We start from the raw sequence: 26,147 nt of genomic DNA, 5'->3' as shown, positions 1-26,147 counted from the left end.
CTACCGCAAGCCTCCGCTGCATACATAAGACTCCAGCTCTAACACAAGCCTCCGCTGCATGCACCAGGCACTAACTCTGACACAAGCCTCTGTTGCATGCATCAGGCATCAACTCTAACACAGGCCTCCATTGCATGCACCGGGCACTAACTCTAAGCCAAGCCTCCACTGTGTGCACCAGTCACCAACTCTAACACATGCATCCACTGCATGCACTAGATTCCAACTCTAACACAAGCCTCCGCTGCATGCACCAGTCACCAACTCCAACACAAGACTCCGATGCATGCACCAGTCACCAAAGCTAACACAAGCCTCCACTGCATGCACCAGTCACCAACTCTAACACAAGCCTTCACTGCATGTACCAGTAACAAGCTCTTACACAAGCCTCCTCTGCATGTACCAGGCACCAACTCTAACACAAGCCTCCGTTGCATGAACTTGGCATCAAGTCTAACACAAGCCTTCGCTGCATGCACCCAGGGCTGGCTTTAGAACTGGTAGCGCCCTGTGCGAAAATGCTTGCTGGCGCCCCCGCCTCCCCCCCCAATGACCACCTCGCCACGGATTCCCTCGCTACCACCATTTGACAATGCCCCCCAAGTCTCCATAACCACTTTCTCTTCGATTCATTTTAGCACCACTCATGCCAGTTTAAGGAGTCAGAACACTTTACATCACACATATGTTGCACAGAAACAATCATACGTGCATAAATCAGTGTATAGGATTTGTTACATATGACAGAGGCCTACAAGGTGTAGGATTCACATGGCATCCTTACTGGTAGGTGCTATAGTTTAAGAGTCCTTGGTCTGAAAAAGCCCAAATTCAGAATTTAAAATGTAACACCATTGTAAGGGGTTTTCTTTATAATAAGAAGTGATTTCTACCCAAATGAACCCTTTTTGCAATATTAGGATAAGGAAAGACTGGGCAAAAAACATGTAGCTGTCATATATTCCTTGCAGTTGACAGTTAATAGCTCACTGCACTATATTAGGATTTTAACTTTTAAAATGCAAGTAACATAAGGATCTCTCTGACAAAAGTGGTAACCCATTGACCTATTTATATTATATGCACTTTGTGATGTGAATGGGACACGTTCTTTGCAGCAGGCATATTAACCTTCTGAGTCCATGATGAGTCAAAACTTCCACTACCAGACAAAGCTCCGGGCTGTCTCCAGGAAGAACATTATTCACCAGAGTTAAGGTGTCATTTTTATTGATGCTTGAAAATTGCTGGGACAAGGAATGTGGCATCTGGTGTCTTTAAAAGAATAAACATGACGCCCCCACCCAAGTCAGCGCCCGGTGTTGTGGCACCGATCGCACCGCCCTAGAGCCGGCCCTGCATGCACCAGGCACCAACTCTAACACAAACCTCTACTGCATGCACTGGGCACCAACTCTACAGCAAGCCTCCATTGCATGCACTGGGCACCAACTCTACAGCAAGCCTCCATTGTTTGCACCAGGCACCAACTCAAATACAAGCCTCCATTGCACACGCCTGACTCCAATGCTAGTAAAGGGCTCTTTCACACCCTCTTCTCCGATACCACACAATACTCCATTACACATGCCAGGCCAGTCCCTACCACAGCCTCCACTACGCACAGGAAGCCCTTGGGATAGCCAGTTCTCCATTAATCACAAGAGACTATAGCACGAAGAAGGCTTGTAGTGCACACACCATGTGCCAGTGCACTCATATGAAAGCATCATGCACATCAGGCCCTAATGTGATCTCTCATCCTCCTCCACTGTATATGCACACTAATCTGCTGCCTTGACAGGTTTAGAAGGCTTCTAACGTGAGGGGCACTTCGTTAGCCTTACCCACTTTACCAAGTAATAGAATAACGGGGGGTCTCGGTTTGTAGTACCGGGTCAGGCGTCATCCCAGAATACAAGAGTGAAACATGAGAGTAACAGGTGACCAAGAAAAACAAGATTGTCTAATATTATTTGCAGGTGATGGAACATGCATTTAATCGTTCTATCAATAATAAAGTTATTAGAACATAACACTTAGAACATAACATGTTTTTTTAGTTTTGACTCCATAGACCATGGGTACTCACAAACATTGGCTGAGGGGGCCACAAAGTACGGTCTGTAGTGTGACCGAGGGCCGCGCTGGTGCCAGCAGGGTGGCAGGAGGGGGTCTGAGACTGTGGAAGGAGGTCGAAAAACATGCTAAATAAATGAGCAAGCCTTTATTTGACGGTTAATAAATGCTTGCCCATGTATTTAACATTGTTTTAAAAATATTAGTGCTCTGCAACTAAACCACAGCTTGTGCTGCTGTACACCGGGGGGCCGCATATAAAGGTCAAGAGGGCCACAAGCGGCCCCCGGGCCGTACTTTGAGTATCACTGCCCGGGCACAGACAAATACATTTGCAGGATTCTGTAATTGTGTGTAATATATACTGCTTCAGGATGTCTCCCTTGAACATGATGGCATCATCAATTGCGTCTTATACCTTGATGGGGCAGAACCAGCCAACATGTGTTTCTCCCAATGGGGCTGACAGCCTGGGGTTTTGCCAAGGTTTGATGAACTGGAGCTCAGTGGAGTGCTCCTTGGGCCAGTGAGTATAAGTGTGATTTACAGTTTGCAGAAAGTCCAGCTAAGAAGCATAGTGAGTAGTCGTTATGCGGCTCCTAGGAGGAGAAGTAGGCTAGGATCTTGACCTTGGAACATGGTGGCCCATGGTGCCATTCTTGCCTCTGGCACGCCTCAGTATCGTGTGATTTTGGGCAAATCACTTAACCTCCCTTTGCCTAAAAATGTGTTTAAAATGTATTTATGTAAACCTAACTTGATGTACACTATCTTGTAGATCACCTTAGAACCCCTCATGTAATGCACAGAGTAAAGCTCTCCAGTGCTAAGTCCCCACTATATGAAATACCAATACATACAAATGCATTGTCATCCCACGCGCTCCGGTGTGTCCTTGGCGCCTGCCTGCATCCCCCTGAGATCCACACACACACACTGTACTTTTAAGCGCGGATCCTCCACCCTCTGCCTGTACACGCAGCATTTTGTGCGCACGCTCATTATCTGCTCTCTGCGTTCACGCGCACTCACGCACATTCACCAATCCCTATCACAGACCCACCCTGACGCGCTGGCAAAAACACGATTCAAACACGCAAGCACAAGCGTCCAGTAAGTATGGAGGCTTCACATAAATGATAACAATTGGCAAGAACATTAACCCTCTGTCTCTCTGAAACCGACAGCTAAACCTGGGGTCCCAGAGCCGGATGGTAATTGAACCTACGGATCTACACACGTGGAGAGATGCGCAGCAGAGTAACATGAGGTGAAAGCAATCTATACTTAAACCCTTGATAACACGTTGGGTTTAGGTTGGCTTAACGTACTAATCAACAAACCTTTTCAATGCCAAATGATGCATAGTGACAGATTATTTCATTTCCAGTTTATGTGTCCTGGAAAGCGGAAGGCATGGTAGCGCTTGAAGTTAAGCAATGCGCGTAATTCATTTCAACACCCGGGGCCTCATTTCCATGGTCATTGCACCGCCGGAGCGTCATTTTTTTGACGCACCGGCAGCTCAGTGCACCTGCCCATATTTACAAGGCCACGTAAAGTCACATTGCGTGACTTTTCATGGCCTTGCAAATATAGGCCCCTTTCACGCATGACTGTGTGAAAGGGACGTTCCATGGGCATTGCTGTGTGTGTTCCCACGCAGCATCCATGGAACACATTCCCAGATATACAAAGTTTGGTAAAGCCGGAAATGTGTCAGAATGTGACGCCTCCCACAGGGAGGCGTACGAGTGACGAAACGAGGAGAAATACTTTGATTTCTCCGCATTTTTTTCCTCTTTCTATATGTGCCATAAATTATTGCTTTTGTGCAGGAAGATGTCCCTTCCTGCACGAAAACTATCATCCCTGCAATGCAGGCACCCTTGCAATATGATGCAAGGGTTCCTGCACTGGCACATGACACCCAATTGTGTGCCAGCGCAGGGTAAAGCACACAAATGCGTCGTATAACATGAGGCATCCCTGTGCTTTTAAAATGACACAGCTTGGCATGGCAAAATGGCTTGCTGCGCTGCGTCTTTGTAAATGAGGCCCCTGGGTTATAAGTCAGGTGCCTTAAAGCCAGAATTAATGTATGTTGAGTGGAGCTTCCCAGGGGGATGAAAACAATTAATGCGAATGGTAATTGGCGCGCCTGTAACTGTAGACATGACCCTGGCTCCCTCAGTGCTGCACACATGCTCAGAGCCAGCGGGTTGGGGAATGCTATGCATGCCTGTCTTACAGTGTCAGCAACGGAGGCCAGCAACACCAAGAAGCCTGCTCTGGTGTTAGTAGAGTGGGCGTCGTGTACATCTGCACAGCGCTGCACAAGGTTCAAGAGGGGCCTGCAAAGACATCTGCCACACTCCTCTCAAAAAGACAACACAGCAGAATACCCAGAAGCTGATTCACAAAAGCAAACTTTCCCCCAGTACTTGACTCTCTGAAGATGAATAATTTGCACAGGTGTAAAACCTGGCCCTTTACAAAAGGAACTAGAAGCCCAATTGAAATGAGCAACACAAGCGCATCTAAAGCACACAGAAGCAAAGATAATCATTGGTAAAGCCAATAGGTTTTGCCTATGCGAGATCTATTGGCTTTGTCAATTTTTTTTTAGTTTAGGTGTTATGTATGGCATGGTTAAGAAAACGATGGAGGGTAGTGCCTTCTTAATTGGTCCACGTCAGTGGATAATCAATATCAGAGACATTGCTCGAATGAAGATCATTTGTGTTGTTTTTATTTATCTTTTTATCAAAGGAGTGCAAAAATTTCAAATTGTGAAGAGAAAAACAAAAGCCGACATGTGTTTCGCCCTAGTGGCCCATAGGCCGTGGGCTTTTTCAAGGCGGTGAATATTAATCAACACAGTCTTCCTGTGAGAGTAGGCATGGTATGGTATGGTGTGGTGTAGCTTGTTATTGTACTGTTTGGTATAGTTAGGAATGGTCTGGCCTGCCATTCTCAAACTATGGTAGGGTATAGTGTGGTACGATATGATATAATATGGTATGGCATGGCCTATAATAGTATAGGATGGTTTGGTATTGTATGGCCAGTCATTGTACAGTATAGTATGGCTTGGTATGGTATGGTATGACCTGTCATTATATAGTATGGTATGGCCTGGTATTGCATATTATGTTATGGCATTGTAGGAAACTTGTTTTTTGTTGCCTCCCTCTCCACTTTTTGCCTGGTATTTGATGCAAATTTGACTGAAGTGTCCCCAGTACCAGTTTTCTTTCTCTAAAAACAACTGTACAGCTGTTCCCCCAATTGGCAAAACCTTTAGTACCCTCTGTAAATCCCTAGTAGATGGTCCCCTGGTATCTAGGGCCTAAGGTACTAAAGAGGGTCCCTAAGGGCTGAAGCATAAATTGTGCCACCCTAATGGACCCCTCGCCAAGCACATACAAGGCTGCCATTTCAGGGTGCGTGTCTTGGAGCAGAAACATTGAAAACACAACATGTCACACATCCCTGTGTGTCATGTCTCTAACACTGCACGTAGTCATTGTAAGTCCCCCCATACAGCTGGCCTGACAGCCCAAAGGCAGGGTGCTGAATATTAGATGTGAGGGAAAATAACTGCATGAGCAGAGATGCCCTGTCCTGTCAGTCCTATTACCACCAGTACAAGTGACCAAGGAAGCCCTCTTAAGACGTGCTGGACACTAGAAAAATGTGTTCCCCAGCTATGTGACGGCTTCACTAAAAATAAGGATGTTTACTATAAAACATTGTGTTATGTGTATTATTTTCTTTTTGGTCTAGGTCTATTGCAAAGGGGGCATAACATACTCCTTGATCACACACTACCTGGATAGGAGACACTAATATTCCCCCCTGTTGCCTAGTGATAGGGTGATTATTACCCCTCTCACTACACTTAGTCTGTGCACCCCTTTTACATCACCCACTCTTACTGGTCCTGATGAAACGCCAGGGATCGCTTTGACCACTTAAGGCGCGAAACATGTCGACCATTTTTTCCAGCTACCATAGACACATTACGTCTTGAAAGGTAACTTACAACTCACGTTTTTTATTGTACCAAGGGTACCTCTTTAATAAAATACTCCCTTAGGCAACCCTTAGGTATTTTTATCTTTGCACACACTACCCCCACCACTTATCCTGGTACTCTCCCTCCACATACCCGCATGCACCCATCGGCAGCTCTCTAAAAGATCTCCGACAAAGAGACCCTTCGGGGGACCCGTAGGGCATTGCACCGCCGGCCCGACGAGGAGCACACGCCCGATGATGAAGCATGACATCCTTCGGGGTGTGTGAGGGCAACAAGAGACACTTTGCTGTCTCCCCCCATCTTTAGTACCTGACCCTAGACCCTATCTCTTCTTTGTTCACCCTCTTAATTTTTGGGTTGGACTTGGCTGATTTTTGACCATACCCACCCCGGAACAGTGCCTTCCAGTGATTTTCACACATCCCTGTGTGTCATGTCTCTAACACTGCACGTAGTCATTGTAAGTCCCCCCTACAGCTGGCCTGACAGCCCAAAGGCAGGGTGCTGAATATTAGATGTGAGGGAAAATAACTGCATGAGCAGAGATGCCCTGTCCTGTCAGTCCTATTACCACCAGTACAAGTGACCAAGGAAGCCCTCTTAAGACGTGCTGGACACTAGAAAAATGTGTTCCCCAGCTATGTGACGGCTTCACTAAAAATAAGGATGTTTACTATCAAACGTCTCATATTGGTAAACCCACACTGATGCTAGTGTTGGATTTACCAATACATGCACCCAGAGAGCACCTTAGAGGTGCCCCCTGAAAACCAACCAGCCACTGGTGTCCTTGCTGACTGGTTTCTGACAGCGTGCCACCCGAGATGCTGTTCTGGCCTCCTAGGGTGAGAGCCTTTTGCTCTCAGAAGACCCAGAACAAAAGCCTTACTGGGAAGAGGGTGTAGCACCTCCTCCTACAGGATGACCTGCTGCTTAGCCGCCTTCAAAGAGTTGCTGCCTTTGGAATTTGAATCTGGCTCCACTCACAGGAGAGGAAGCCATCCCCCTTTGTCCCGGACCCCCTTGGCACTTGATCAGTCGGGAAAATTAGCTAGTCAGGTAGGCATGCCACCTCCAGGCTAGTAAAACCCCTAAGGAGGGCTACTGTGAGGAGGACATGGTTTTTCAGAGGTAGCCATCCTTGTGATGGCATACATAAGAATTCTGGGAGAGGGTTATGCCCACTTCCCACAGGAAGTGGTCATAATAGTTGATGTAGTGACCCCAAGTGCTACTACCCTACACTCTCCAAAGGTCCCTGAGTATTTAGGGGAGCCCCTGGTACCAGAGAAGCAGACTCTGGTGACCTAAGAAGAGACAGGATACTGAAGAGTCACAAATGCAGCGAGGAGAGAAGAAGAAGCTGACCTGGTACACCCTGCTGGCCTGTCTGCATCCCTTGTCGAAAACTGTGCCAAAGTTGACTTGTCCTGTAGCTGTTGTCTCCAGAGACGTGGGAGGGCTGCCTGCCTTCAATAAAGACCCAAGACCTCCCGTGAACAGCAGACCTGTTCTCCTGCACCCTGCAGGTACTCAGAAGTATGGTATGCCTGTTAATGTATAGTGTGGTATTGTATGATATGGTATGGCTCTCATTGTATTGCATAGTATGGCATTTTATGCTTCATCATGGTATAGTATGGTACGGTATGGCCTCTCAGTGTCTATTATGGTATGTGTAGTCATTGTATAATATGGTATGGTATGGTACGTCATTGTCAGGGCTGGACTGGCTGTACTGGGCATCAGGCGATTCCCTGGGAGCCTGAAAGGGTGGGGGCGGTTTTGCAGCAGTGGGGGCCAGTTTGGAGCAGTGGGGGCCAGTTTTGTTACTGGGACCCTTTTTAGCAGCGGTGTTGCAATATTGGCCCCTTGTAACAGAAGCAGCAAGCAAGCGTTTCCAGTGTTCCGGGGCCAGGCAGTGCTTCCTCAGGGGCTGGTCCAAGAATATTGCCCGGGCTGCTTTGGGCTCCCTGTCTATCCCAGTCATTGTATGGTATGGTATGGTATGACCTGTCATTGTATAGCTTGGTATGGTATGGTAGGGACTGTCATTGTAAAGTCTCATATTGCATGGTATTTACAGTTTGATATGGTATGGCCTATCATTGTATAGTATATTATGATATAGTTTGGTATGATAAGGCCTATCATAGTAGAGTATGCTATGGTATGGTAGAGAAATTAGGTTGTTGTTTGACTGGGATGTTAGCCCTGGTCAAGCAATGGCCACAATCCCTGGCATGGTGAACCCCAAAAAGTCACTAAAATAGGCAGAGCTGAACCATCAGTATCTTGGCACAAAAACAGTCAGACTTAACTTATAGGCAATGTGTAAAGTATCTATGCTGCACACAAACAGTAATAAAGTGAAAAACAACACTAGAAAAATCCCACATCAATTTAGAAATATAGAGTACATTTTAATAAATTATTTGACACCAAAACAACAAAAATCCAGTCAGTAAAACCATAGTTATGAATTTGTAACGATTTAAGTGAGAATAGCGCCAAAAAGCACAAACCGCCACATGCGGCTATCTGGTCGGGTGAACCCGGGTGAAAGGCACAAGTTCATGCCATCCTCATTGGAATGTGGGCTGGATCAGGGACCAGGTTAGTTCAGCTGAAAGAGTTACCTTCACAGTTCAGCCAAAGAGTTCCGTTCGTGGTGGAAGGGGCCGCGAGGGGCATGGAGAGTGTCCTAGATGGCCGTTGAAGTAGGGTAAAGTTCTTGTTGGTGTTTTGGCTGGTCGGTGCTGGAGCTTCGCGTTGGTGGTCCCAACCAGAGGTCGATGCTGTGGTGCATTGAGCTTCTTTGCCAAAACTCTGCATTGGCAATTGGTGCCGGAGCAAGGTTTTGGTGCCAACGGGTCAATCACGCTCGTGAAGAGCCCAAAAACTTCAGGAAAGCTCAACTGAGGCCACACCAAAGGTCCAGGACCTGAGGGGCACCACTTCCGGGTCAAGAACTCACTCCAGCTGGGTCCATGTGGGAGTTCAAGATGGGTGGAGTTTGTTATGTTCCTGTGGCTCTGAACAGGAGACCAGCAGACTAGCCCTTGGAGTCACTCTGGTTGTCCTGGGTTCAGATGAAGGAGCAAGACTCAAACAGCAGGACTGGCCTCTAAAGGTTCAAAGGAGGCTCCAGGCAGCAAATCGGTCCATCCAGATGCAGCAAAGCAGTCTTGTGGACTACATAGTAGACACCTGAGGCTTGAGCCGGGTGCTTAGTGAGGTTGCGTGACGTTTGAGCGAAATTAGAATCGTTTTTAAATATAAAAATACTGTTTTACCTCATTTGCTGCTATGGACTTTTAAACTGCTATTTGCACTTTGCACATTGCATTTCTTATCCTTCGAGCCTCTTTGCACTGTTTTGTACTTCGTTGCTGTTGAGGGGCAGCCGCCATCTTAGAAGCCTGAGGTTAGCGCTCTAGGCTTCCTCATTGGCCCCTATTTAGGACGCTGCATATGCGACCGCGCTGTAGACACCTGAGGCTTGAGCCGGGTGCTTAGTGAGGTTGCGCGACGTGTGAGCGAAATTAGAATCGTTTTTAAATATAAAAATACTGTTTTACCTAATTTGCTGCTATGGACTTTTGAACTGCTATTTGCACTTTGCACATTGCATTTCTTATCCTTCGAGCCTCTTTGCACTGTTTTGTACTTCGTTGCTGTTGAGGGGCAGCCGCCATCTTAGAAGCCTGAGGTTAGCGCTCTAGGCTTCCTCATTGGCCCCTATTTAGGACGATGCATACGCGACCGCACAGTGGACGCGCGCAGCGGGCGCGCCGCTGGCGCGCCGAAGGCGCGCCTAAGGCAAGCCCGTCTGCGCCCGTCCGCGGCCGACCGGGGACAGGGGCCACAACCCCTGACCGTAACAGGTCAGTAATTCGATGGAGCGCACAGCAACTTCGAGCTTTCTGTCCGTCTCTTTCAAAAGCCTGTCTTCACAGTCTGGAGGCAGAAGATACTCATAACTGTAAATAGTGCTTATATAATTGGCGCGGTGATTCTGCGCATAAGGTTAAGAATAGCAGGCTCATATGTGGACTACTTAATACTAGGTCGATACGGAAGCATAGTCTTGATATATTTGAGCTGATCACAGACATGAAATTCGACCTGTTATTTCTTACCGAGACTTGGCTTGACTCTAACTCTGAACCTGACATAGTCGCCGCTCTCCCTACTGGCTACGCTATAGCACGTTTGGACAGAACGGCGGGTAGAGGTGGTGGAATTGCCATAGTTTATAAGCAGCCACTATACTGCCAACTTGAACCACTCGCTATCGCTGATAGCGAGACGGGAATTTTCTCCATTAAGGTCAATGATGGCAACATATTGAAGGGCTTGTTGATTTATCGTGCTCCTGGTCCTTTTTCCCGTTTTTCTAACAGCCTTTTCGATGGCATAACTGATGCCGCTCTACGCAGGGATAAATTCATGCTCCTAGGTGACCTTAATATTCACTTGGATGACCTACTGGACAAAGGAGCTATAGACTTTTGTCAGCAATTACACTCCATCCAATTAGATATCAAATCTAAGGCCCGACCCATCAAAAGGGCCACTTATTGGACCCTATCTTTGTTAATTGGGAAGATATTGTCATCAAGGCCCCCGTTCCCGTTTCTTGGTCTGACCACTTTCTTGTGCCCTTTACTATAAATATCCTTCATGACAATATTCATAAGATTACCAACTCTAAATATATGAGCAGAAAATGGACTGCCTTCTCTAAATCTAAGTTTGATATTGCTCTTACTAGAGGAGGCAAACCAGGAGGTGAGGATGCTACTTCTGCAGCTGAGAGATTAGAAGGTCGTATTAATAAGGCTTTAGATGAGACCTCTCCTCTCGACCATAAAAATCCGCATAGGAGGATACAGAAATCCGCCCCTTGGTACAATAAAGAACTACGCTCAGCGAAAACAGAGTGTAAACAACTTGAAAGGCAGTGGAGAATGGCCTATCTTGATCAAGCTAAACAAAGATATATAGATAGACGTAGAGAATATCACACCCAGATTAGGCGGGCCAAAACTTTATATTTCTCAGGTAGGATAGAAGAAGCCAATAATTCTTCCAAGGAGCTTTTTAAAATCTATAAAGAAATTGCCCTCTGTGGCTCCTTGGCTGACCCGCCCCTGGTATCAGAAGAATCCTGCAACCGCATTGTGGCCTTCTTTTCTGAAAAAGTGGCTACCATCTATTCCACTTTCTCGGGAGGGAAGGAAAAGGGAACAGCATTCATTGAGAGCCCTTCAGTCGATATGGGTACTAATTGCTTGACTAATTTCATTGTCTCGCCTTCGGACGAGCTCCAGCGGATCTGTCGTTCAATCAAGTCTGGTTCACCACGAGACCCTGCATCCCCCAAGCTATTGGCTGAGAGCATTGAGATCCTTGAACCCTATATTAGAGATGCTCTGGATCTCTCCTATAGCTCCGGCATTGTACCTCTAAACTGGAAACAGGCTATAGTACTCCCGCTCCAAAAAAAAACCAACCTCAGTTGGGATAAGATGGACAATCTCCGACCCATCTCTCTCCTCCCCTATATGGCCAAAGTGGCAGAAAAGATGGCTAACATTCAACTTATGGCCTTTGTGGAGAAAGCCAATCTGCTCCACACTACTCAGTTTGGCTTTCGTGCCCGCCACTCGACGGAGTCTGCATTACTCCTGGCCACTGAGACCATTAGGAGAGGGGTTGATGAGGGGCACACCATGGCCCTTATTTTATTGGACCTTAGTGCAGCCTTTGACACTGTAGCACATTTCACCTTGCTACAGTGTCTCAATAAAGGAGGAGTCACAGGCTCAGCGCTCAGATGGATCCAATCCTTCCTTAAGGATAGGGGTTTTCAGGTTAGACAAGGAGAACACTACTCTCGTAGGGTCACTCTTGATCAAGGCATTCCCCAGGGCTCTGCCCTCAGCCCCACTTTATTCAACTGTTGCCTCTATTGTGGAAAGTCACGATCTTCAACTAGTGTCATACGCCGATGACACACAGCTGGTCATCTCGCTGTCACGAGCACCTGATGTTGCGGCATCCAGCTTCAGAGCCTGCATGCAGGAGCTTGCAGCCTGGATGTCTAACAACTGCCTGAAGTTAAATGGGTCCAAAACAGAAGTGCTCGTGGTGGGAGGTGTACCGAATGTGTGGTCATCTGCTTGGTGGCCAGCATGCCTGGGACCCACTCCAGTGCCTTGTCAGCAGGCTAAAAATCTGGGAGTACTGTTTGATATCGACCTCTCATTTACTGCCCAGATCAATCGGGTGGTTGGAATATGCTTTGGCATGCTTAAGAGCCTAAGGAAGATTCTTGACCTACTTCCAGCCAATGCCAGGCAGACCCTTGTTCATGGTTTGGTCACCTCTAGACTTGACTACTCTAATCTCCTGTATCTGGGTGCCACAGCAAAAAGCCTAAATCGCCTCCAGGTACTTCAAAATGCCACAGCCCGGCTGGTACTGAGGCTTCCTAGAAGATCACCCTCTAAAGCTGCCTTGAAGTCCCTTCACTGGCTGCCGGTCAAGGAGAGGATTATCTTCAAGGCACTCTGCATGTGCCATCGCATTATAATGAGTAGGGCGCCCTCACCCCTTTACAATCTCATTACTCCCTATAGACCGGAGAGGAGGCTCAGATCCTCAGACACGGGACTTGTAGTTGTCCCCACAATTCGTAAAGCTCGAATGGGAGGGAGATCTTTTAGATTTCTTGCGGCCAAGAATTGGAATTTGCTCCCGATGGAGCTGCGCCTCGAACCCTCAGAGACTAAATTCCGAAAAAAAATTAAAAACTCACCTTTTCCGCTCTGCACTGATGTGACTTCCTTGCTCTAGCGGCCTCTCTTTTCCTCTCAGCGCGGGGACACGTCGGTGTACGTAACCATGCGCTTTATAAACTTCCATAATAATAATAGCAGGCCACAGCAACAGGCGGTCCTCTGAGAATCCTTTCGCAGGTCCAAAAAGTGAACTGACGAGATGGTCTGAGGGCCCTATTTTTTATATCTGGTCACTTCTTTGAAGTTGAGTGACATTTGTAAAAGTTTCTCTTTGAAGTGCTTGGAACTACCTGACCAGCCTCCCCACCCCCTGCCCTGGCTCCAAGCTAGCAGCAGAGACAATGTGGAGGTGACAAGTCCTTTGTGTGAGGTAGAGCGTAGCCACACCCTCGTATCCAGCCTGTGATGGATCACCGAAGCACACCTAAGCTCTCTATTGTGTGTGCCTGTCTAGGAGGACTTCACAAAGCCCAATTGTCAGCTACACTCAGTCATTTGACCCAGAGACAGACTTCAGATACTAAATGGCTAAGGCAGGAAAATGCCTGCTTTCTAAAAGTGATTTCTGTTCGTGGTCCCACAACTCAATTAATGAGATCATCATTTATTTTCATCGTTATTTATGAAATTATTTGTTATTTTATAGAACTGTCATCAATAGAGGAACAATAACCCCATTAATGGGTCTTCCGGACTATATCATCAATAAATTGCAGGTGGTCCAAAACACAGCATCCCATATCTTTTTGTGTTTACCAGTGAGAACACAGGTGTCTCCACATTTGAAAGCATTGCAATGGCTCCCTAGTAAGAAGAGGATTCTCTTGAAGACCCTGGTACTGGTACAGAAGGCCCTCCATCAATCTGGTGCTGGGTACCTGAGACCAAGGATTATTTACTATGCTTCGGCTAGATGCCTTTGTTCAGCCAATACTACTCTGGCCAAAATCCACCGGATCCAGCGCTCCGGAGCTCGAGGGAGGTCCTTTTCCATTTTAGGACCATCAGCATGGAACAAGCTCATTTTACGACCATCAGCATGGAACAAGCTACCCCTGGAAATGGGGCCACTACAGATTCTGCAAAGTTTTGGAAGAAATTGAAAACATGGCTCTTCAATCAGGATTAAAGGTCCAGGACATTCGTTGGTCAATTTCTGAGGTGCAGAGTGCTATACAAGTACCCATTACATTACCATGACATTGAATTATTACATATAACATAACATCAAACAATACAGAAAACATTTCTTAATCGATGTCCTAGTTCTGAACTTTGGCAACCAAAGGGGTACTGTGTGAGATACTTGTCAAACCCCTAATTAATTGGATTATAACCAGGAGAATGTGATCTAAGGCCTTGATCAGAGATCAACACAGTGAACTGTACCACCCGAAGATTCCGTGCACGCCTATGTTTCCTTTTGCGACACACTCTCTGGTTGGCTTATGCTGTCGGCGCGTTTCGAATCCACCTTCAATTCGGGGTTCTCCTCAGGACGCAAAACAGAAGGACACTGCATTAACAAACAAATTGATAGAAAATGATTGTCCTAACATAGTGTGCTTTCATCCTATTCATCAGTTTCTTCTTTTTTGCAAAATGTGGAATTTAAGTAAAGCAGAGTGAAAATTGAAAGTCACTTATAAGAATAAAACTTTTTTTAAAACAAACTGGCTTTTCTTTGCATCATTCGTTCAACCTGAGCACACAGGATTGCTCAACTCACTTGTTTAATTGAACGCAGCAGTTCGCAGCTAGAACCGATGTCTTCAAACTTTCTTCTCTGGTCCTGTGAGGAAATCTTTTTCTCAGTCACAAGTACGGATGTGCAAGACTCAGTATGTTAATTTAAACAAAGGCTGATGAAAACGGTTAAATTGAAACTTAAATACTTCACTCACTTGGATGTGGTATTGAAAAGTTGTTTCCATGTCTTGTTCTTATTCAGGATTTGTGTGTTTATTCCAAGCTCTTGTTTCTGTAGAGGCAAGCCACGCCAGAGTAAATGCACCGGACCAACACAATGTTGCCAAGTGCTCATTTGAAGTGTTTCATTCTAAAAAACAGCCACTCAATTGAAAAGCCTGGTTGTGTTTGTGACATCGGTAAATGTAACAAAGTGCTTGGATGGGAGTGGAGTGGAGCTGTTCAATCCGATTATTTGACCATCCGGGTAGGCTTTGAATTGAGGGCCCTGTGTTTTTCCCCCACCTTCATTGTCTTCGTGTTTCCCCAGCCCTCCTGCCTCCAGCCTTTATTATCAGCTTCCTGCCCAATCCCCTTCCTCCCACCCTCTGTTGTCAGCTTGTTTCCCCATTCCCCTTCCCACCCACAGTTACCGTGTGCTCCACTAGCTCCTCCTGCCCAACCTCCGTTGCCCATTATCATCTTGCTTCCCCAGCCCCTCCAGCCCACACTCCGTTGTCACTTTGGTACCCCAGCCCTTCTTACCCTGTATTGCCAGATTGCTGTCCATCCTCCTGCTCACTCTCTATTGCCATCTTACTCCCCCAGTCCTTTCCCTGGTCTCCATTGTTAGCTTGATGCCCCAGCACCACCCACTCACCCTCCGTTGTCAGCTTGCAATCCCAACCCCACCCACCTACCCTCCATTGTCCTTGTGCTTTTCAACCCCTCCCGCTCCGCCTTCATTTTCCGTGTGCTTTCCAAGACACTCCTGCCCACCCTCCATTACCTGTGCACTCCCCCAGCATATGCCACCGATTCTCTATAGTCAGCTCGCTGCCCCAGCCCCAATTGTCAGATTCCTTCCCCAGCCCCACCCCCAACCTTCTATTGTCAGTTTGCTGCCCCATCCCCTTCAGCCTACCCTCCTTTTACAGCTTGCTGCCCATCTAATCCCTTCTACCCTCCTTTGTCAGCTTTTTTACCCAACCCCTCCCATCCACCCTCCATTATCAGTTTGTTTCCCCATCCTCTCCCTCTCACCCTCCGTTGTCAATCTGCTACCTCAGCCCCTCCCTTCCACCCACCCTCTGTTTTCAACTTGCTTCTGCAGTCATTCCCACCCACCTTCACTTGTCTGTCTGCTTCCCCATTGTCTATCGCATGTCTTCTGCTTCTGGCTGCGGTCTCTCCCACTCACCCTTCCCTCCGTGTTGTCTTGTCCCTCAACCCACTCCCCATTTGTGTGTTTTTTTTTTTAAATAAAAAGCACATAAGCCCTAGACACATCATAACACTTTTTAAAAATTTCTTTTTAGCCTTGTTGCACAGCAGCAGTGATGCCGTACAACATGGCTAAAAACCATTGCCAGCGGCTCTGATAGGTGGGGCCTATTGGATTTGCCAATGCTTGTTGAACTTTAGGTGGAGCTTTATTGGAGCTGAGGAGGAGAAATTCTGTTTTGGCTGGGATCAGTTTTAAGAAGTATTGACTCATTCACTTTAATAACTTGCTCAACTATCACTAAAGATGGAAAAACTCACTTTCACGCAACCTGACAACAGAACCATGGACTCCTTTCTGTTGGAAAGAAAAATCTGACTACGCGTGTAAAAGCATGGGCCTCATTGTATAGTCAAGGAAAGGAGGTCAATTGTTGGCCTGCTAGCACCAAGGAAGATGGACTGCCAGCCTGACCCTTTCTGAATTTGAGAATGAAGAGTTACTGATGAGTGGCCGAGCTAAAACTCTCAATGGAGTGAACCTCTAGAAAGAATGGACCAACAGTTGGAATAGATTAAAGAACTTAAGTTACTTCTGCTCCCTAAATGGCAGCCAGCGCAAGGCCTGAACAAAAGGAGACAATGCTCTTATGATCCCATCCTTCACAGAGTCTCACCTGCTGCACTGTACTGCTATTGCCAGAACTGTAGCATATATTGGGAGGAACCAGGGTAGGCACAGTTATCACAGTCACTGCCAGCTAGATCCTATTCCATCATTGCCTGGGTTCTATGGTAGTTACTCAGAGATTCTAAATCCTTTTCATCATTCAGAGATGAAAGAAGCATGGTTAGGCCATGCTCGAAATCTGCAGAAACATTGTAAATTACTCCCAAGTTCTTGACCTTGCCAACTGGAGTCAGGGAGTTGATCAGTTGTAAAGGCGATTGTCAACTGGCCATCTTCTTGGTGGTTCCCTGTCCCCTATAATGTTTATTTTTTAGGGATTCAACTTTGGCCACAAAGGGTTAACCCTGTGCTGTATAAATACGTCATGCACACAGGTAGACACTTTAAAAAGTTCTCCCTCTCTTCCTGGTCATCCTATTACGCAGAACGAAATCTAAAATGGAACTCTGCATCATCGGAATCGTGAGAAGGAACATGTAGACATCACCAGACACCCCAAAATTGACATGAGTAAGAAGAGTACAGTATAATGGCATCGACATTACTTGGAAGCCATAGGTCCCTTTCTTATTCATAGTCTCCCCCTAAAGGGAAAATACCTGACCTGAGGTGGGCAGATTACATCTAAATAAGGCTCACTAGTGACTTGTTTAATTTGCTAATTTGTCTAGGGTTGATTGAGTCCCATAGTTGTTTTCAAAATCACTATCTCAGTTGCATGCTTTACAGTCTGCTCAAGGGGACAGCATGGATAAGGCGCTGAAAGCCACTGACAAGTAGAATAAAATTGGCACTCTGGCACGACTGTGATCAAATTCCAGCCTGAATCATGCAGTGACCACCAATTGCGTGGGACCACCAAGATGGCCGAAGCCATCCAACCAAGGGTCATAGAGAGTCTCTCAATATTGAGGCATGTCCTGTGAAGTGGGAGGCAAGAAACAAAATATCTGGGAGCCATATGCTCTTCTGGGCTCTGTAAGTTCTACACATTGATCAAGTGACGAGATGGGACGCTGACAGCATAAACAGAGTGATCATATGGGCAGGGCTTTTCACATTTTTATGATGAGTTTTCCCACTCAAAGAAATATCAGTGTATGTTATTTATCAATAACCTCTGAATAGATTTTGACGTTTTGGAGTGGACTAGGTAGATATTGAGTTATGCAAATCTTGGGAGGAAGTTTGGTGCAAATTGATTTGCAGAGTTTGTTGGTTATATGTCTCAATTTATTTTTTATGAGAAAGTTGTTTCTCTTTTCTGATTTAAGAATTGTATAGAGGCTGTGTTTATGGCATATTTTTTTTGCCATGAGCTTATGTTGGGGCGTTTATATATTATTTGCTCGCATTTAATTCCACCTTGTGCTGCTATGTCCTTTTCTGTTGCCTCCATGTTATGCTGACACTGCACTATATGTTTATGTTTGCCTCTGGAGGAGCGTGGCCTGCCAAGATGGTGGACTAGACACCTATTTTGATTGCTCCTGCCACAGAGCTCTACATCCATCAGAATCCTGCAATTCCCCGTGACACCTACGAGCTTTCCCCATTACTGGACCACCTCAATTGCTGGTGGCTTGCTGGGGGCCCTGGAGGTGCCCCACGGCGACTACTGGTGCGAGGTGGAGCGACGGCTCATGGTGAGCCTGATTCCCGGCATGGGTGCGGTACCCTCGGCACTGTCCTGCCCTGAGACGCCATTGGTAGCAAGAAGCTGTGATCGCCTGAATGGTGGTGGCACACAGAGGAGGGAGTTCGGCCAGGTTTCCGGTGATGCCGCCCATGCTGTGTCGGCCAGCTCCCTATGAGGACCTAATTGTGGCCGGAGTCGGTGTCTGGTGAGTGAGGCCGTGACTCTGGCTGGGTCTGCACCCTTTTCTGGTGGCGCGAACCTTGAGCCTGAACATTGCTGCTGGGTGGCCTGGGACACACTGAGGAACAGAGCGACTGGGGAGCCTGAGTGGACTTTGACTGGGGGAACAGTTATTGCCTACCTGCGGGCGCAAGAGGCCGTGACAGAAATCCACCCTGCGCCCACGGTTTACAAGAGGCTGCATGGACAATAAATGCTGGGCATAATGTCAAGAACCGTCGCCCCCGCTTCTCCGAGCCTACATAGAAGACATTTGTTGTACCACTACGGTGGTTCTGGCCCAGTGGACTGAGCTTAGCTAACCTGCTGATTTTGCAGCAACATTATGACAATGGTGACATGGGGGACCTGACACTACTTGCAGTGAGAAAACAGTGGATGTGCCTGGGCCACTATAGAGGTCACTCATACTGAACTTCCTTCACTGTTGATCTGTGAGCATGCTCTGCTGTATCTAAGGCTGCCATGTGGACCATGCACAGCCCATGAACCTAGCTTGCGGGGTCACTTGGAGTACGGAGGATGCCCTATCACCTGGACAATCAGGATGCAGCGGTATAAGTAGGGAGCTTATACGAGGCTCTAGAGGTAGGGGTGTCGGTCACTGGCTGAGGGCGGCAAATCCTGACTGTCATATTCTCCTGTGTACCCTTAAAACTTGTGGGTAACTAGAAGACGTCATCGCACGATGAAATGGGACAGCGTCAACTGATGGAGATCTACATGTTAAGTAATCTTCGTAGGTAGGGAGTGGTGAGACTGCGTGGGGGAATACCTCCGTACACACCTTTGTGTGCTCCTAGCTGTGGGGCGACTTAGGATCATGGGCGTCACCACAGTGCCTAAGAAACAAATAGACTGGTTGCGACTGGGAGCCCAGATATAGAATACTGGGTACTGTTTAAGGCACCTCTACATCATCGATCATAGGAAAAGACAAGGGGTGAAACCTGCTACAGCCAGTAGAATTGACCAGTATATGGTCTCAAAACCCAAGATGCACACACTCGCCTGGCGCACAATCCATGGAAGCGCCAATTCAGGGTCTCACTGTTGCAGAACTCCTGATTCAGGACTCTCGTAAAGCACGGGAAGGAAAGATGGACACAATGGCTATGGAAATAAACCATCTACTTCTGGATCCGAGGAAGGTCACAGAATGACCACAGTGGTGCAAGACGATGTGGATGGTCTTACAAAGTATGTGAAGTCGCTGAGAGCTGTGATGGAGGGGCTGGTGGAGGGCCGGTTGCAGCAAAATAATCTCCGCTTGGTGGGCTATCCAGAATGAGTAGAGTACCCCTTGGCAGAACTCTTTCTAGAACAATGGAAATCTGTCTAATTTCTTCACAGTTAAAGAGGGCCCATAGGGTGTTGGTACCGGCACTGAGCCCTGCAGCACCACACAAGCCCTGATTGCTCTTCCTTTCAACTACCACAGCTGTGATGCTTTCCTGAAACATGTGTGCACATGCAGCCCCCCCCAGATATGAAGACAAGCAAATCTTCATTTCTCCCAACTCCACTCTCAAGGTTCAGACAATGCGCAATAACTTTAGGTCAGTGAAAAGGAGACTGAGAGACCTTAACATCAAGTACAGCCTGCTAAACTGTGCATCCAACACAATGGCCAAGTACTCTTTTATGAGTCCCCAAGAGAGGTGACAGACTGGTTGTACACACTGAGGGAGGATAATCCTGCTGATACCCAGCGGAGATGTGGAACACAAGTGGGTGCAGTTTGGTGTTCAGCCCAAACTAGACGGTCATCATTGGAGCCCTTTGAAAAGAAGGGGGACGTGATTATGGAACACAAGTACTTGTTTGTCCAGAACACACCTTGAGATCGGAGGCCAGGGATAACTGGATAGAGGTGCTTTTTCGCAGAGTCGGCTGGCACCCGATACATTGAGCGACAGCACTGATGCTAGCTAGGCTGCCGGGCTTCTGGAATATACCTTGACCCCCTCGTGTATGATTACATCAAGCCGTTGGTTACTCTTCTGTATGGTTTGCTGTTACTTCCGTCCTGGTGACTGAGGTGTTGCGTAGACCAGAAGCGCTTTACTGCGGATGGAGCTACAAATACGGAATTGTAATGTTGACTTTTTATATTTAATAGTGATGGGTAACACCAGAAATTGCTCTTTATGGAGTGGGGGGCCGCTGGGGGGTAGTATGCCTGCCTGATGCTAGCAGTGGGGATTGAATGAGATCTGTTGGGTTTGACAGTTCCATGGCAAGAGGCGACAGGGGGAGGGGGCTGTCATTTTCCGGCCTGCTGAGTGCCTGCTTGGTGCTTGCGGTTCAGAGGTGCCACGGCCGCTTGGCCTGTCTAACACTTACTGCGCAATGCATACCTTTGTGGATTAAATGGAGGGTGGGTGGAGAGGTTGTGGGGAGGAGATCGCCATCCTTCTGGCTGTTAGCTGTTCTGGGGGGAGTACTGTATATTCTGCCTGTGGGTGGTGGTGGTGGAGGGGTACAACTGGGATATCGTTGAATTCTGTTTTCAATGTTTTTGTTTGTTTGGGGAAGACTGCTCTTGACGCACACATACCATTGGCACTAGTGCCCTTAAGGGCCAGTGGGAGGGCCATGTGGACTGGCTCGATATGTCATGCTGGGTATGGGAGGTGACTACAAGTTCCTCATATGCAACGTTAGGGGGATGAACAGCCCTGCAAAATGGCATAAAATTCTACCGTACCTTAAGCGCTACAGGATATCAATTGCCTTCCTGCAGGGGACCCTCCTGTGGATAGACTGTATCACTGCACTCCGCCGGAGATGGAAGGGTCAAATATACGCCACCTCATATTTTGGCTTTACCAGAAGGCCCCTTATATGGATAGCTCCTGGTGATCCTTTTCAAAAACTGTGTGTGTATATGTAGACTCTGACGTCCGATACGTCATGGTACCCTGGATGCAAATGACTTCTGCCTAACTGCCTGACTTCAGTCTTAATATTGATATTGGGACCTTTTATGGGGAGGTCTTGACAGCGACACACGGGTTTCTACCTGCAGAACTCGTGATTGTAGGGGACTGTAATTGTGTGCTGGTCCGGGACATGGATAGCTCCCTGCACGTCAGGGCACTAAGTCTCATCATACCCTGAAACAAATGATGAGAGGAGTGAAGTTGGAGACTTTTGGAGGTCTCAACACCCGCAGAAGCGTACATACTCCTGTTACACACCTGCAGCAGATACCAGAAGCAGACTAGACTATTTCCTTGTACAAGCAGAGGCCATACAGAGGGTATCAGATACAACCTACCTGGCCAGATATATTTCAGACCACTCACCCCTGCTTTTGACTTACTGCCTCACCAGACAGGCACCCCTGATCCCATTGTGGAGAATGTGGGCTGAGTACCTTACTGACCCGGTCTACAGTGGAGTGATAGTAGACGCCCTGACTCCCTATTTTACCCTTACCCTGGAGAGTACGCAATAAAGAGTGACAGAGTGGGTCTCTATGAAGGTGGTACTTAGGCGTGTGGGCATGGCAACTTCCATGGGTGTCAGACTCACACTGGAGCGGGACTTAGCACTGCAGGAAGGTAGGCTAGTGACCTGGGTGAGTGCCCTGCCACATGACCCTACAGTGTGTCTGGCATGGGTTGACGCTAAGAAACAGGTGCAGTCCCTATGGGACACTCTTGAAAAAAAAACACTTCTTACCCAAAGTCGACATCTCCATATGGAAGGAGATAAGGCAGGCATGTTATTAGCTAGAATGGTCCAACAGGAACGCCACAGTGACCCCATACTGTGGATCAGGGACCCTGTGGGACAAGAGGTTTACACACAGCAAGCTATCAATGAGAGCCTGGCACACCACTTACAGGTGGTGAATGGGTCACCCGGCGCTACCCCAGTCTCCAAGGTGAGGGCCTATCTCGAGCTGCTGCTTGTGCCATGGCTGGAGGGTCCTGAAGGGGAGGAGCTGGAGAGTCCTCTCACCAAACAGGAGGTATTGCAGTCCATAGACTCCTGAAAACAGCTAATGCCCCAGGTGGGGATGGACTACCTGCAGAACTCCATCAGATACTACCGGAGACAATGGCAGACACACTACCCGCGGTATATCAGGAGGCCCTGAAACGAGGGGGCTCCCTGACTCCATGCGTGAGCCGCTGATTATGCTTCTACCCACACCGTGGAAGGACCCTTTAGATGCGAGCTCCTACCACCCGCTGTCCCTATTGAACGTAGGTAAATGCAATGAGAGGGACCCCAACCCAAAGGGAAAAGCCCCATAGAAGACTTCCCAGTCGTAACTAATTCCCTTTAAAGCCAACTGCTCTTACATCAACTCTACATACAGACACCCACACAACAAGCACTCATACCCCCAATCTTGAATGAACAAATGCTGCCCTCTCTGATAAGTGGTGTCAAAACCAGATTATATATAAGTTTTCTCATAAAATATCTCTGTTCGCGAAATATCAATAGAGACATTACCTATCTGCTACTGTAACATAATTGCGCAAAATTCCGTATGTTCATTAAGATAAACCCGATTCGAAATAGGATTTTATGGGACAATGTGAATACCTAATTTAACATGCCAATATTTTTGAGTAAATAGTGACTTTTATGTTGTAACAAAAACAACTAACGGTTAACGAAGGCCAACTTCTGTTGCGTTCTTCTGTCTGTCTGTCTGTCTGTCTGTTCACTGAGTGTATAGCGCGCTCGGATTGCATTAATGTGACATTGTGCTTTCTTTCAACTTGGAATGGTGATTAGAAGCGCAGCCCTGGCCAGTGTGACTTTACACGTGTTTACCCAGACAGCCGAGACCACACAACCGCTGCTAAGCTGTCTGGCAGGCTCCAGAGAGTGTTGTCACCTGGGGAAAATGTTAGCAGGGGCTCAAACAGAATAATAAACCCACTGCAGGGCTGGATGGGCCTTTAAGGAACGCTGGCTGTGCCGGAAGGGCTGGTCTGCCAGGGCAGTGTGTGGGCCAGTTTCTTTAGCTGTGTGTGGGCCTGTTTTACGGTCTGGTCGGCCAGTTGTCACTGTTGGTTTTCCTGATATTACCACAAACATTTCTTCCCCGAAAGCACAAAATCATGTAGTCTCCATACCTTGCAAAACACCTGTGCATCATGTCTTTACAAGTTCAAAACTGCCTGATCTGCAAACGTTGGCCGCAGATTTGCCAATGAGGGTCACTTTTATTTTGATGGCTGGGCCTGTTTTCTATCCCTGTCCGAATTTGGCCCTCTTTTGTGGTCAGGGTCTGACACTCCAAATAGATTCCCCCAAAATAACGACGGATGAAAACATGGTCCTTGGCTGCGAAAGGAATGTCTGACAGGAGGGCGTCTTTTCACAGCGTTGGCCTGTGGGCTCCTTTCCCTCACAGTCCCAAACACGCACAGACCAAGAAAACAAAGTATTTCCGGTGCCACTAACTCAGCTATAAGAGGTGTGTCGAATCTCATGCAGGCCCAGATTCACAAAGGTTAGCGTTACTTTTTGAACGCACATCAAGCGCTTCAACACCTCATCAAGGGTAGGAAGCGCCATATAAAGGCCATTTTTTTTCCCTCCTCTATCCCTCCAAAATATTTCTCAATCCAAAATAACTGACTAACATATCCACCACTCAAATTACTTTCGTTTTTTACTATACTAACTCACCACTAATCATTTATGGGTTCCGGAGTAGCGTGCTACTCACCAAAAAAGCACTTCAATGCCTCATCAGGGGTAGTAAGCAGGCGCGCAACACCCATTGGGCTCACCGGGCTTCAGCCCCCCCCCCCCGTCGTGTGTGTCAGCCCGGCTGAGACCGCCTCGCGGGCTGGCGTCCGTCTAATTGCAGCCCCTCCCGAGTACTTCACAGGTCTTTAAAAGACCATATACTCGTTAATGAGGCTTTTGTTATGGTTTCACTCCTTCTTACAGCCACTCTGCCAATGGCTCGAAGACTTAGCCCCCCCGAAATCTTTTTCAGCCCCCCCCCCGAAATTTGGCTTTAGTTGCCCGCCTGGTAGTAAGAGCTATATAAATGCAATTACAATACAATACATGAGTTACATGGGTGGTACCTTGGCATTCCCATGCAACCATCCATGCTTTTTGACACAAAATCCTACCTACTAACATTAGCGGAGAGGGTTTAGCGCCAAAAATTAATGCTGCTGAAAAGCAGGCATGATAAGTAGAAATGTTTTCATTTCTCCTTGCTTTTCCGACTTTGTATGTGCGCTGCACTGTACAGCACACATATAAGTAGGAAAAGGTTTTAAACTTGTCTAGCCATAGTATTTTGTACAGGAAGCGTACCGTACAAAACCTATGGTAGACTCAGGCATGCCCCTAGCACTATGGCGCTAAGGTGTGTGCCTGATGCATGGCAGCACAAATCAGCACCAGCGCCGGAGATGTGCAAAGTGGGCACAGACACCCTTTGCCCCCCACCCCCGGAGCACTTCGGTAATACGGCCCCTGGACTTCTTTGTGAATTCCAAAAATACATTTGCTGTCAAAATAAGAGTAACCTTTGGGGCTTGAAGACCAAAATTTGAAGAGTTCCAGAATTGCCAAGCGAGTCGGACGACTTTTTCTCAAATGTAGGCACACAAGTCAGTGTTGCTCCCACTCTCCAGAAATGTTAGCAGACCCATGTGGCCCAGCCTGTACCCCTATGTTCTAGTTTTGGCTAATGCAACCCCATTGAAACGGGCTGAAACCAAATTGTACAGTCAAATTAAATACAAGGTGGTCCAGTTGCTAGCTGGGCAATTTCCTAATCTTCACTTCCAGTGGCTATTTGATGAAATAATTATTAGGAGAATAGGTTGAATCGGGAATAGCCCTAAAGCCACAGATGGTGTTTGCATCATGATCAACCTTGCCAATCCATTGAGAGTGGGCTCTATTTTGAGAGAACTTTCATCTCTCCCTTTCTCCCCTGGAGCAATCTCTGTGCTTCCCCTTGGCTTCTTCTACAAACCCCCTAGGGGCAAGGGAGGGGCCAGCCATATGGAAAAGAAATTCCAAGGAGGGTGGAAAGCTATAACACGGCCTAGTTGCAGAGCTATAGCACCCCCTTGTGCAATCAATTTAAAGTACTGAGTGGGCTGAATAAGCAAGATTGACTGGGATCCTGCCGGGCTGACCCCACCCTGGCCAGTGTGAATGACAGCAAAACCTCTAGACTGTTGAAAGTCCTGAGCTGGAATATAGCAGGTATTCAGGGCAAATTGGGGCAACCCCAAATTAAATCCCATAACATCACTAACTTACAGGAGACGTGGGACACCAAAGAGGACTTCACTCTAGAAGGCTATGTGTCCTTTAGCATGAAGGGCACCCCATCCCTAAGTGGCTGAGGGGTCCTAGTTACACTAGTGAATTTGGGTTTGGTTTGCAATCCCAAAACGATTTGTACCAATTTCCCTCACTTTTTGGAAGTCCTATTGAATTCTGACAATCATTTAACTAGTCTGTTTATTAACAGATATAATCCTATACATG

The sequence above is a fragment of the Triturus cristatus genome, chromosome 1_2, assembly GCF_964204655.1.
Source record: "Triturus cristatus chromosome 1_2, aTriCri1.1, whole genome shotgun sequence".
Classification (NCBI taxonomy): Eukaryota; Metazoa; Chordata; class Amphibia; order Caudata; family Salamandridae; genus Triturus; species Triturus cristatus.
The sequence above is the reverse complement of the archived record's forward strand: the minus strand, read 5'-3'. Positions refer to the sequence as shown.